We start from the raw sequence: 14,295 nt of genomic DNA, 5'->3' as shown, positions 1-14,295 counted from the left end.
ATAGCAAAACTCATTTACTACTTTAAGCGACTCATTTCCTAACCTGATACCCTCAGCATCACACGATTTAATTCGACTACATTCCATTATCCTCGCTTTGCTTTTGTTGATGTTCATATTATATCCTCCTTTCAAGACACTGTGCATTTCGTTCAGCATAGTTACGATAACCGTTGGTATATCAATACCTGTAATATTGTGAGTAGCAGAATGGGATGTCCAACGGCTTGGAGAACAAATTAACGTTGTTGTAGGAGAGAAAATTCGGTGAAGTGTCCTCCTTAGAGTGGTGCTGTCTAACAGGGCATTTTTGAACTTTTATTTACTCAGGGTATTGTACGCCTGCCTGATGCCACGGACAGGCATTGTATCTTCCCCGATAGAAGTTCAATAGGCCGCCCTATCCGCCAGGGAGTTGCCATAAAACTGTAAATCCCCCCAAGTTTTCTTCGAGACGAACAGCGTTCTCGAGACCGTTATGAGCCAATAGGACGTTCGACGAAAGTCTGTTGATTGTAACATATTTCATGCTATATATTAGGCTTCTTCAACCCAAAGGAATGTATGAAGTGTAAAATTATTGGGAGTTGTGCAGTGCTGCAACAATACCAAGCATCACCACTAGTGTGCATCAGCAATTTTTATCAGGACAGCGGATACTCAAGTGCAGCAACGGGCGCCATAGAAGTCGTGGAGAACGGAGAGAAGTGTATGCGATAGAAGTATGAGTACGTTATACGAAGGGAAAGAAAATAGCGTGACGTATTGCGGGTCGAAAACAGCAATGAGCATAAATGGGAGAAGTGAGCCTTTTGATTTATTATCTTACATAGAGGTACTGGCCATACCTGTTAACTTTTTAGGAAGAAATTATGAGTCTGATGAGAGGAAACGCTGCTGCTTTTTCTTAAAAGCAACAAAGCGTTATGTTGTGTGCAGAGTGCAGGGTAGTTTGTTACAGAGGCGGACGGCAGCGACAGGAGAGGTGTTTGCGAATGTTTTTGTTTTATGGATGGACACAGTTAGCATACTAGGTAAGTAAGACCTCGTATTTAGAGTATGATGAGATGACAGGTTCTTGATATCTGATGTGAAGTGTTAGGGTAGCATGCTTATGAAATAAATGTAACGAAATGCTGGATCTAAGAACGACACCCGTTCATTGGCCAGTTTTAAGCGCCATTCTACGGTCCAGGGAAAAAGCCTTTTGGATCGTTGATTGTGCCACTTGTCTGACGAGTTTGCGAAGATGAAGGCATGTTATTGATGCAATCTGAGAATCCGATAGACTGGCTGCACAGTTATTTTTAGACTTCGGCTTAATGTATGGTGGGTAATGACCTGCCCTTAGTTGCATTTAAATGTTAAGAGTTTACGTTTAAAAAGAGTGACGGATAGTATAAATAATTACGAGGGTAAATCAATTATTATCCGCAATTTAGTTATATTTATGTTTATTTTGGTAGTACTGTCGTTTTACATAGATGAGGCATGCTTTGTTTATTTGTTGTTATATCTTTGCAATTTTCAAGGTGTTATGTTAGATTCGTTATCGCTGCCATGCTGTTAATCATGGCTGCTCCGCTATTTGCTCCAAAGAAGAGCAACGTTCAGTGATACGTTTTTGTGGTCGGAAGGCGTATCAGGAGCCGAAATTCATCGAAGGCTTTCTTTACAGTACGGGAACAGTGTTTGGCCACAACGGAGTGCCTACGAATGAATTGAAAAATTCCGAAATGGTCGCACAAGTGTTACGCACGATGAAGGAGCCTAACGACCGTTAACGCCACAAATGAAGAAATCATTGACAGTTCACGTGAAATGCTTCTCTTAGACAGACGATTAACTGTTGACGAAGTGGCACATGGTCTGCAAATTAGTCACGGTTCTGCCCACGAAATCATCCACAACAGACTTGGGTTTCATAAAGTTTGTGCAAGATGGGTCCGAAAACGACTCACACAGTTGCATAAACAAACGCGCTTGGACATCAGCAAAAAAAATTTGGATCGCTACGGTAACTTCTCAGACGGGATCATTAGTGGTGACGAAACATGGATCCATCATTACGAGCCGGAGAGTAAACGGCAGAGTGTGGAATGGTAACATCCAAATTCGCCGTGCAAGAAAAAGTTCAAGACCCAACCGTCCGCAGGAAAACTGATGCTTACGGGTTTTTGGAACGCACAAGGTCCAGTACTGGAAGGGCCACAACAATAAACAGTGTACGTTACAGTGAGATGCTAACTGCCAGTCTAAGGCCTGCAGTTCGAAGCGAACGCCGAGGATTGCTGTCAAAAGGTGTGTTGCTACCTGACAATGCCCGTTCGCATACTGATGCCTCCGGCCGGTGTGGCCGAGCGGTTCTAGGCGCTTCAGTCTGGAACCGCGCGACCACTACGGTCGCAGGTTCGAATCCTGCCTCGGGCATGGATGTGTGTGATATCCTTATGTTAGTTAGGTTTAAGTAGTTCTAAGTTCTAGGGGACTGATGACCTCAGGTTTTAAGTCCCATAGTGCTCAGAGCCATTTGAACCATACTGTTGCCCACACTGTTGAAACGCTCCAGAAACTCAAATTTGAAGTACTGGATCATCCTCCATATAGTCTCTATCTTGCCCCTTCTGACTATCACTTGTTTGGTCCACTCAAACAGGGATTAAGAGGCCGTCGATTTGCCTCGGACGAAGCTGTGAAAGAAGCGGTGCATTCCTGGCTCGCAGCTCAACTGAGAACCTTCTTTTATGAAGGCATCAGGAAGCTTGTACGACGATGGACCAAGTTCGTTGAAACGCAAGGAGACTATGTCGAAGAATGATGTTCTTGTAAGTTCCGTATTTGATTATAATAAAATTTTATAACTACTATGCGAATAATAATTGACTTACCTTCATAGTTTTGTGCAATGTTTTATAAAAGTGAGATTTATCATGAATTTGTGATTCATTTGTTAGAAGTTTCAGTACGGTCTTAAAAATTGGCCCTCACTCGATTTTCAGATGAGCACGCCATTATTCTGTTTGTTGTACATCTTTATCTTGATATTTTAGTTCTCTGACATAGTTGCTGTTATTGCGACTCCCATAAACAAGCCTACCTCTCATACACACACACACACACACACACACACACACACACACACACACACACAATGGTGAGGAAATAATAAAGACCTCACCTCAGTATGCTCTGATGTCTGATAGGCATCAAAAAATGGTTCAAATGGCTCTGAGCACTATGGGACTTAACTTCTATGGTCATCAGCCCCCTAGAACTTAGATCTACTTAAACCTAACTAACCTAAGGACATCACACAACATCCAGCCATCACGAGGCAGAGAAAATCCCTGACCCCGCCGGGAATCGAACCCGGGAACCCGGGCGTGGGAAGCGAGAACGCTACCGCACGACCACGAGATGCGGGCTCTGATAGGCATCCACTTGCTCAGTTGACGAGTTGCTGTGTCACGTATTCAAATGATCTGATTGTGACTTGGTAACAAGTCGAAAGCGATAATAATACCATTTGTATTACCTAAGGCTGGAATACAAAGAAAAAAAATTACAAGGTGATCACTATATTTCCATAAGGCAGTATGCCAAATCTCTTTCGGCCTTTAGTCACTGTGGAGGTAGTGCTCTCAGAAAGTATCTGGAGTTACAAATACGGAACTAAAAACAGTTCAGAAATGTGCGAAAGTCATTTGTACCCGGAATGCCGTTTCCTTGTATGGATAACGCATTGCACCGCACGACGTGAAACTCTCAGCTAACTCGGCCTGGGCGAAAATGTGCTGGAACTGGGTCCCCTGCGACGCTCCGCCGGTGCGGGACCTCTGGAGGGGAACTGGAGGAATCACGCGACGGTCGTAGTGTGACGTGCCGGCGTTCCGGCTCTCCGCCACGCGCAGGGATGCCGGCGACCTTGTTTGCTCTGCCGTATACGCCGTAGCAGCGCTGCCGAGAGGCAGTAATAGCACACGGGGCCCCCTGCTGTTTGCCCAACTCTTCGTCAGGCTAGTTCAACACCGTATCAGAAGGAACTTTGCACGTTGCCGCTTAAAAGGGAAGAGGCTGGTGTGAAGCCAGGGGTTAGGGGCTCTACAAAATAGTTGACCTTTTACACGGCAGATGAGAAAACTCTCGTGAGCACCTACGAGCGTAAAAAAGAGAGGGGCGGGAGGGGGGTAGGGGGTGGGAGGCGGGGTGGGGGGGGGGGGGGGGGAGACAAGCCTGAATTCTGACGGACGAAGCAGTGTCAAAGCAGCAACGCTACCGCGCCGGATCAAAGGTTCTGAACACACGAGTATGAATAAAAATTCAGTTGCCTACTCCATTTACGGGGTTCACCTTCTTTTCGTAAGTCTTTTCCGTAAAAACCAGTAAATCCCAATCCTCGATTCTTTAAACAATCCAACTCCCATGTATAAAACTTCATATCTTCCGAACAACGAGTCGTACAACGATATAATTTTAAATTATTAAATTCGGTCAGTAACTGTATGAAGTATTAAAAGCAAAATTTTTGTTGCCCATGGAAGCCGTTAGATAGGTAACCTGCAACTAGTACTTTGACCCCGATTAGCTGTTAAGTAATGTAGATATAAAACTGTCGGGCAATGTAATTACTGCAGTTCTCATACTTCATACAGATAGCTTACGATGAGGCGACAAAAGTCATGGGATATCTCTTGCCGGCCGAAGTGGCCGTGCGGTTAAAGGCGCTGCAGTCTGGAACCGCGAGACCGCTACGGTCGCAGGTTCGAATCCTGCCTCGGGCATGGATGTTTGTGATGTCCTTAGGTTAGTTAGGTTTAACTAGTTCTAAGTTCTAGGGGACTAATGACATCAGCAGTTGAGTCCCATAGTGCTCAGAGCCATTTGGATATCTCTTAATATCGTGTCGGACCTCCTACTGATCGGCGTAGCGCAGCAACTCGACATGGCGTCCCCTGCAGAAATATTCAGCGATGCTGCCTCTATAGCCGTCCATAGTTGTGAAAGTGTTACTGGGGCAGGATTTTGCGCACCAACTGATCTCTCGATTATGTCCCATGAGTGTTCGGTGGGATTCATCTTGGGCGAGCTGAGTGGCCAGATCATCCTCTCGAATTGTATAGAAAGTTCTTCAAACCAAGCGAGAACAATTGTGGCCCAGTGACAAGGCGCGTTATCATGGTAACATGACGTCCATGAATGGCTGCAAATGATCTCCAAGTAGCCGGAAATCGCCGTTTCTTGTCAACGACCAGTTCTGTTGGATAAGAGGACTCGATTCATTCCATGCAAACACAGCCCATACCTTCATGGAGTCATCACTAGCTTGCACAGTGCCTTGTTAACTACCTGGGTCCATGGCTTCGTGGGAACTGCGCCACGCTCAAACTCTTCAGCTCTTACTAACTGACATCGGAACTCACCTGACCAGACCACGGCTTTTCTGTCGTCTATGGTCCACGATCCCAGGAGAGGCGCTACAGGCGATGTCGTATTGTTAATAAAGGCACCAGTGCCGGTCGTCTGCTGTCATAACTCATTAATGCCACATTTCACCGCACTGTTGTCGTACGTCCGACGTGGATTTTGTTTCAAGCAGTGTTGCTTGTCTGTTAGCACTCACAACTTTACCCAAACTCTGCTGCTCTCGGTCATTTAGTGAAGATCGTCGGTCACTGCGTCGCAGTTGGTGAGAGGTAATACGCGAAATTTCGTATTGTCAACACACTCTTTACACTGTGGATCTCGCAATATTGAATTCGTAAACAATTTCCGAAATGGAATATCCCATGTGTCTAGCTCCAGCTACCATTCAGCGTTCAAAGTCTGTTAATTCTCATCGTGCGTCCATAATCACGTCGGAAACATTGTCACATGAAGCATCTGAGACGAATTACAGCTCCGACAATGCACTGCCCTTTTGTGCCTTGTGTTCGAAATACTACCGCTATCTGTATATGTGCATATGGCTATCATATGTTTTTTGTCATATGACTTTTTTCGTATGACTTTTATCACCTCAGTGTAGTTTGCTGTGGTTTGACGAAGACAGTTATTTCCTGAAGACACAATGCCGAAGTGGTAAGTCCAGAATATCACAAATACCGAGATCGTTAGCGCACTTTCGATTAACTGAGTGAAGCACGTATTGGTAACAGCTAACAATAAAGCTCGCTGTTTGATTTAATAAACACAAGAAGGATAGATGACCTCGTATCAGACACAGGAGGAACGGGAAACAAATCAGCGTTGACCATCAAAATTTAGGTTCCGTGGTATCCCTAAATACACTCCTGGAAATGGAAAAAAGAACACATTGACACCGGTGTGTCAGACCCACCATACTTGCTCCGGACACTGCGAGAGGGCTGTACAAGCAATGATCACACGCACGGCACAGCGGACACACCAGGAACCGCGGTGTTGGCCGTCGAATGGCGCTAGCTGCGCAGCATTTGTGCACCGCCGCCTTCAGTGACAGCCAGTTTGCCGTGGCATACGGAGCTCCATCGCAGTCTTTAACACTGGTAGCATGCCGCGACAGCGTGGACGTGAACCGTATGTGCAGTTGACGGACTTTGAGCGAGGGCGTATAGTGGGCATGCGGAAGGCCAGGTGGACGTACCGCCGAATTGCTCAACACGTGGGGCGTGAGGTCTCCACAGTACATCGCTGTTGTCGCCAGTGGTCGGCGGAAGGTGCACGTGCCCGTCGACCTGGGACCGGACCGCAGCGACGCACGGATGCACGCCAAGACCGTAGGATCCTACGCAGTGCCGTAGGGGACCGCACCGCCACTTCCCAGCAAATTAGGGACACTGTTGCTCCTGGGGTATCGGCGAGGACCATTCGCAACCGTCTCCATGAAGCTGGGCTACGGTCCCGCGCACCATTAGGCCGTCTTCCGCTCACACCCCAACATCGTGCAGCCCGCCTCCAGTGGTGTCGCGACAGGCGTGAATGGAGGAACGAATGGAGACGTGTCGTCTTCAGCGATGAGAGTCGCTTCTGCCTTGGTGCCAATGATGGTCGTATGCGTGTTTGGCGCCGTGCAGGTGAGCGCCACAATCAGGACTGCATACGACCGAGGCACACAGGGCCAACACCCGGCATCATGGTGTGGGGAGCGATCTCCTACACTGGCCGTACACCACTGGTGATCGTCGAGGGGACACTGAATAGTGCACGGTACATCCAAACCGTCATCGAACCCATCGTTCTACCATTCCTAGACCGGCAAGGGAACTTGCTGTTCCAACAGGACAATGCACGTCCGCATGTATCCCGTGCCACCCAACGTGCTCTAGAAGGTGTGAGTCAACTACCCTGGCCAGCAAGATCTCCGGATCTGTCCCCCATTGAGCATGTTTGGGACTGGATGAAGCGTCGTCTCACGCGGTCTGCACGTCCAGCACGAACGCTGGTCCAACTGAGGCGTCAGGTGGAAATGGCATGGCAAGCCGTTCCACAGGACTACATCCAGCATCTCTACGATCGTCTCCATGGGAGAATAGCAGCCTGCATTGCTGCGAAAGGTGGATATACACTGTACTAGTGCCGACATTGTGCATGCTCTGTTGCCTGTGTCTATGTGCCTGTGGTTCTGTCAGTGTGATCATGTGATGTATCTGACCCCAGGAATGTGTCAATAAAGTTTCCCCTTCCTGGGACAATGAATTCACGGTGTTCTTATTTCAATTTCCAGGAGTGTAGATGAAGGCGAATTGCGAAATGGTTCGTTTGACAAGGAAACGGCCGATTTAATTCCGTGCCACTGCCCTAACCGAGCCTATCTCCGATTCTGGTGACCCCGTAACAGACGAGAAGCTGAGCCTTGCTTTATAAGGTCGCCTGGCTCTTACTCATCAGCTGCACCGACTGAATTAGAGCAAGGTCAGGACACGAGAAGTTACGTAACAAGGATCTGTGCCGTATCGTTGAATTTAACTGCGATCTTGCATGAATGCAGCAAACCCTAGTGCTGTCCTTTTAGCCGGTTGTGAAGAATACGGTTCTCAGAGATCCACTCTGCAAAATTTTGACCGTGAATTTCGATTATTAAAACTCAAATGAACCCGTTTTTCTTCCAAACTTAACGAAAGTAACTACGTCAGAGTTTGGCAACAAACACCAAAAGAACATAATAAGAAAACTCCCGTAAATATATTCATAAATATTTAAGAACATTACTACATTTTTGTCCAGTGGTAACTGTAAGATCTATATAAGCTCGCGGTTGGTCATGAGTATGTCGTAATATGACGTCCTATTGAATGTAATCACAGATTACCGCAGTTGACAGCCGTTAGATTCAAAGTTCCCACTATGGCGTGCCTTGCACCTGTAGCAGACGAGCCGCGTAACTGATCGGCGCTCAGAATTTAATGGCGGACACCGCATCTTACAGGGGTTGGCGCACACCACAACCAAAACATTAAAATACGTCAAATAAAACACACGCAAATGACATTCAGTAACCATTACAATAAAACAAATGAATAAGACGGAAAGTAAATAGTAGTGACTACTGTTAAGGATGAACTCAACAATGTCAACACTGATTTGCGAACACGCTTTACAGAAACTGCCTTTGTTTTAAGGAAAGTAAATTCTGAGAAAAGTTACTTACAAGAGAAGAAGAACTGACAATTCGAACAGTTTGAAATACTTTGAATCTTTGTATGATGAGAGGGCTTGGCGCTGCAGCTTATGAGTGAGTGGACGTTGTGACGTCAACAGCTCGTTGACGCTGGCGACGTAATAACGGTAACTCCAGCAGGCGTGAAATTGCCATGAATACATCCTCTTACTTAATATATGATTCTCCACGCAATAACATTAACCTCCTCGGCGTTTCTTTGGTCACAGACTGTGCGGTCGTAATCGTTTTTGTGTAGATCGAGGCAATGTGCGCGATTAAAAGTTCCATACACACACGTTTCTGTTTCTAACGTTCCGTACCCAGTTTTAAAACAGTACAGCATTCAATTCCATCTGCCGATCGCGATATTGCAGTCTGTACGTTTTTAGCAATTCACAGTACGGGCAAGCCGGCCGAGGTGACCGAGCGGTTCTAGGCGCTACAGTCTGGAACCGCGCGACCGCTACGGTCGCAGGTTCGAATCCTGCCTCGGGCATGGGTGTGTGTGATGTCCATAGGTTAGTTAGGTTTAAGTAGTTCTAAGTTCTAGAGCACTGATGACCTCAGAAGTTAAGTCCCATAGTGCTCAGAGCCATGTAAACAGTACGGGCAAAAATAAGTGCTGCACGTAATAAGAGGTTCACCACATATAGCTCGAACAGCCCGCTTTTGAGCCAAAAATACCCTTTTTGAATCAGAAGAATTACCCCAAAAAATAATACCATACGACATATGCGTATGAAAATATGCGAAGTAGACTACTTTTCGTGTTGAAGTGTCACTTATTTCAGATACTGTTCTAATGGTAAATAAAGCAGCATTTAGCTTCTGAACAAGATCCTGGACATGGGCTTTCCACAACAGCTTACTATCTATCCGAACGCCTAGGAACTTGAACTGTTCCGTCTCGCTTATAATATGCCTATTCTGTCTGATCAAAATATTGCAGTGAATCACAGATTAATATTAACAGAAAGTTAAAATTCGTATTTAGTGAAGAAAAATAATATTCAAGACATAAACAAATTTATAGTAATAACTCAGTTAAATAATACTGGGTACAATTTTTGTCTTTTTTTGGTATCTAGATAATGTTAAGCGCTCAAATATCTGTCAGTACAGTCGAAAGAAACAATGCAATTTCATAGGATAATTAATGCTTTCAGAAGCAACACGAAAGAGCAACTAAAGTATTCTCAAAAATGTAATGGAAAAAATATAAAAAGATAAATGAAATTCCAAATAATAACCGCCAAACAACTTAATGATACAGATAACACCCATACTGAAAATGAGATATGCAATTTTAAAAGAAACATCATCGAATGCGAATGGTATTGAACGGTTCGCTAAAGACAGTTGCATCGTCAAATGGTTCAAATGGCTCTGAGCACTATGGGACTTAACTTCTGAGGTCATCAGTCCCCTCGAACTTAGAACTACTTAAACCTAACTAACCTAAGAACATCACACACATCCATGCCCGAGGCAGGATTCGAACCTGCGACCGTAGCGGTCTCGCGGTTCCAGACTGTAGCGCCTAGAACCGCACGGCCACCCTGGCCGGCAGTTGCATCGTCAACTTCTGTTGCCCAGTTGATGCAATCGTACGGATTCGTTTCAATATATTACCTCAATAATAGTGTTTTAACGTCGCTGGATGAACAGCTTCAAAGTCTAAGTTTATGTCGATGGATGAAACTGAGATTGCACTAAGGTCTTCCCGACTGAACTGCAAAAAATGTAGGACTTCTAACATGCGAACCCACTTTCTTGTGTCGGTGACATCATTACCCCACGATTGCACTACTGATCACGTGTATGAACTGTCTGAGCGAAATATCGCATTTATTTCGTTCGAAATATGAGGTGAACTAAATTGAACGGACAGGACTGCGAGGCTTGATTTCCTGCTTGTAGTCATCGAAATCCTTATAAGAGGTTGAGCACATCTTAACAAATAACTGGTGTAAATCTTAAGCTGTTGTCTTTCCCTCACAGTCGCCTACGTCCCTTCTCGCAGTTAAGTAATGTCTTACCTGCAGAGAATTTTTCCTTGTCTTAGTGCAGTTGTTTCTGCCGCAACTTGCTGTATTAATATAATGGGACAGGTGGACGATTAAAGAACACAAACGCTTATTGGAATTTTACTTATTTAACGTATTTCTTCAGTACGTATGAAAGTCAAGATAGCCTTCCTATTTTGAGAGCCACTAAACCACAATTTTAGTGGAAGTAGCCCTGTCACACTTGGCTAACTGTTTAACTATCTGAACACAAAAAAATATTAAAAATAAGAGTTTATTTACTCCAGCCTGATTGCTTAAGAAACAAAGAAAATGGTTCGAATTTCAAACAATATGCCGAGAAAGAATGGGAGCTGCGAGCTACCCATGAGAATTCTAGGGATTCGTTGTATCTACATCTACATCTACATCTACATGTTCACTCGGCAATTCACACTTACGTGCCTGGCAGCTGGCTCATCGAACCATTTTCATACTACTTCTCTACCATTCCAGTCTCGAATGGCGCGTGGGAAAAAGGAGCACCTAAATCTTTCCGTCCGAGCTCTGATTTCTCTTATTTTATTATGACGGTCATTTCTCCCTATGTAGGTGGTGTCAACAAAATATTTACGCATTCGGAAGAGAAAGTTGGTGATTGAAATTTCGTAAATAGATATCGCCGCAAAGAAAACCGCCTTTGTTTCAGTGACTGCCACCCCAACTAGCGTATCATATCAGAGACACTTTCACCCCTATCGCGCGATAACACGAAACGGGCTGCTCTTCTTTGCGCTTTTTCGATGTCCTCCGTCAATCCTACCTGGTAAGGATCTCACACCACGCAGCAATATTCCAGTATAGGACGGACAAGTGTAATGTAGGCTGTCTCTTTAGTGGGTTTGTCGCATCTTCTAAGTGTTCTGCCAAAAAAGCGCAGTCTTTGTTTCACCTTCCCCACAATATTAACTATGTGGTCTTTCCAATTTAAGTTGCTCGTAATTGTAGTTCCTAGGTATTTAGTCGAATTGACAGCCCTTAGATTTGTGCGATTTATCGTATACCCAAAATTTATCGGATTTCTTTTAGTACCCATGTGGATGACCTCGCACTTTTCTTTGTTTAGTGCCAATTGCCACTTTTCGCACCATACAGAAATTCTCTCTAGATCATTTTGTAATTGGAATTGATCGTCTGATGATTTTACTAGACGGTAAATTACAACGTCATCTGCAAACAATCTAAGCGGGCTGCTCAGACTATCACCTAGATCATTTATATAAATCAGGAACAGCAGAGGGCCTATGACACTATCTTGCGGAACGCCAGATATCACTTCTGTTCTACTCGATTATTTACCGTCTATCACTACGAACTGTGACCTCCCTTAGAGGGAATCACGAATCAAGCCACACAACGGAGACGATACTCCATATGCTTGCAATTTGATTAATAGTCGCTTGTGAGGAACGGTATCAAAAGCTTTCTCGAAAACTAGGAATATGGAATCGATCTGAGATCCCTTGTCGACAGCACTTTGCTGCTCAAGAACGATATTTTCTGGTATCCGTGTTGGTTATGTATCAATAAGTCATGTTCTTCAAGGTGATTCATAATGTTCGAGTACAGTATATGCTCCAAAATTCTACTGCAAGCCGGCCGGAGTGGCCGTGCGGTTCTAGGCGCTACAGTCTGGAGCCGAGCGACCGCTACGGTCGCAGGTTCGAATCCTGCCTCGGGCATGGATGTGTGTGATGTCCTTAGGGTAGTTAGGTTTAAGTAGTTCTAAGTTCTAGGGGACTGATGACCTCAGCTGTTAAGTCCCATAGTGCTCAGAGCCATTTGAACCATTTGAACCTATTGCAAATTGAGGTCAATGATATGGGTCTGTAACTCTATGGGTTACTCCTATTTCCTATATTGGTGTGACCTGTGCTACTTTCCAGTATTTAGGAACAGTGCAAGTGGCGGGGTAGACCGTAGCGCTTATACAACGTGCCGACTTCACGTAAGTGGGGCGCAAGTCGTAGCGTGGTCTCCACTCTGCTGACGGTCGGTGACTCATCGAGAGCGTTGCAACGGAATTTATAGCCAGCGTGGACTCTCCACGTCTGCTCCAGGGTAATGGAAATCAGAAAATGCTGTTATATAGCAAGTCGGCAGACTGCTGCGATAATGTACACATCGACACAAAACGTCTGAATGCACTCTGCTAGGGATCCGAGCGAGTTAAGTGAGCTAGACTAGCGGAGCGCAGTGTCTCCAGCAGTTTTATAGCTTAGCAGTGGCGAGAAACACAGGCGGCGCCGCTAACCCTATAGCAGTGTGGCTGCACTCCCTTTTTTTTCTTTCCAGCAAAGGCTGCTCTCTCCGCGCTGCGCCAACGCGAAGACTGCACGGATCACGCATAAAATATCAACGTAAACGGCTTTTCCTAATGGCCACTGCCGTGCTGGAAAATTTAACAGAAGTCATTTATGGTAATCACGCTGTGCTTCCAGCATCAATGTCTTGTAGTCGAACCCTTCCACAAAACGATGGAAATTTTCGAACTTCGCGGATATTTAATTTTATAGGAGAGACTTGGGGTATCAAGTTTATGAACTTGCTTAATGTACATGTAATCAACCCATGATTGCAGTTGTTCTATCTGTAATTTCAAAAGACTTCCGCATTCAGTTGTCTGGATTTATGAAGACTCTTTCTTTGTATGGGCTGGATGAAATGGTTGGTAAATCGCCCTGGGAAATTATGTGATCTACACCACATATATAGATGATAGGTTCATCATCACATGTTGAAATAACGTGTAAACAAATACTTTGTAATCTAGTAATTTTTTTTTTTTTTTTACTTATCAATCTTGAAACGTCTCAGAGGTATGCTTCGTTAATTTTGGTATGTTATTGTAGGGGACTGTAGGGGACTGCCCTCAGTAAAGCACCTTTTTCGTTGGTAAGTTTGGTAAAACGTTTCTGTAATATATTATTGTTAGGCCCATTCCATTAAAATATTTTTCATATATTACGTTATTGTCCCTGAGTGAGCAGAAATCCACTTCTGCTGCGCAAACTCCACACCATGTACTTCGGCCTTTCCCGGCGGAGAGGAAGTTGTCAAGAGATTGATTAGGGCGATGACGCGCCACATACCAGAAGAGAAAAGGCTGAAAAACTGAATCGGGGAGTACCGTTTGTTTGTACCGCAGCCCGTACAAGGTTGCTGAATGAAGTGGACTTCGGTGCTACAACTGGCGCGCGGCGAAAAAGTGATGTCCAGTAGGTGCAGTTGGCAGCCGTGCGGCGTCAGTTGTCTCTCCGCTGAGGGGAAGGGGGGGGGGGGGGGGAGAAATTCCCCGTATTCAGCTGACACCTCATGTCACGGAATACGACTTACCCACTGCTGTTTTTCAAGGACTTTAATAATTAAATCTCTGACCATGGCATTCTTTGTCTCGCTACCACTAACGTTAAATATAAACACCGGATAGCACTGGGTGAAACTGTTGCTGTCTACAGATAATGACAAACTGCATGTAATAGAGGTGAAAGCTTTTTATGTTTTCTTTATTAGAGTTGATGTTTTGTACCTGTTTAGTCATCTACGTCTTTCGTACTCAGCTCCTGAAACTTCTTAAGCTTTAAAAAAATA

Source organism: Schistocerca serialis, chromosome 1 (assembly GCF_023864345.2).
Source record: "Schistocerca serialis cubense isolate TAMUIC-IGC-003099 chromosome 1, iqSchSeri2.2, whole genome shotgun sequence".
In the NCBI taxonomy this organism is placed as follows: Eukaryota; Metazoa; Arthropoda; class Insecta; order Orthoptera; family Acrididae; genus Schistocerca; species Schistocerca serialis.
This window is presented reverse-complemented; position numbering follows the sequence as displayed.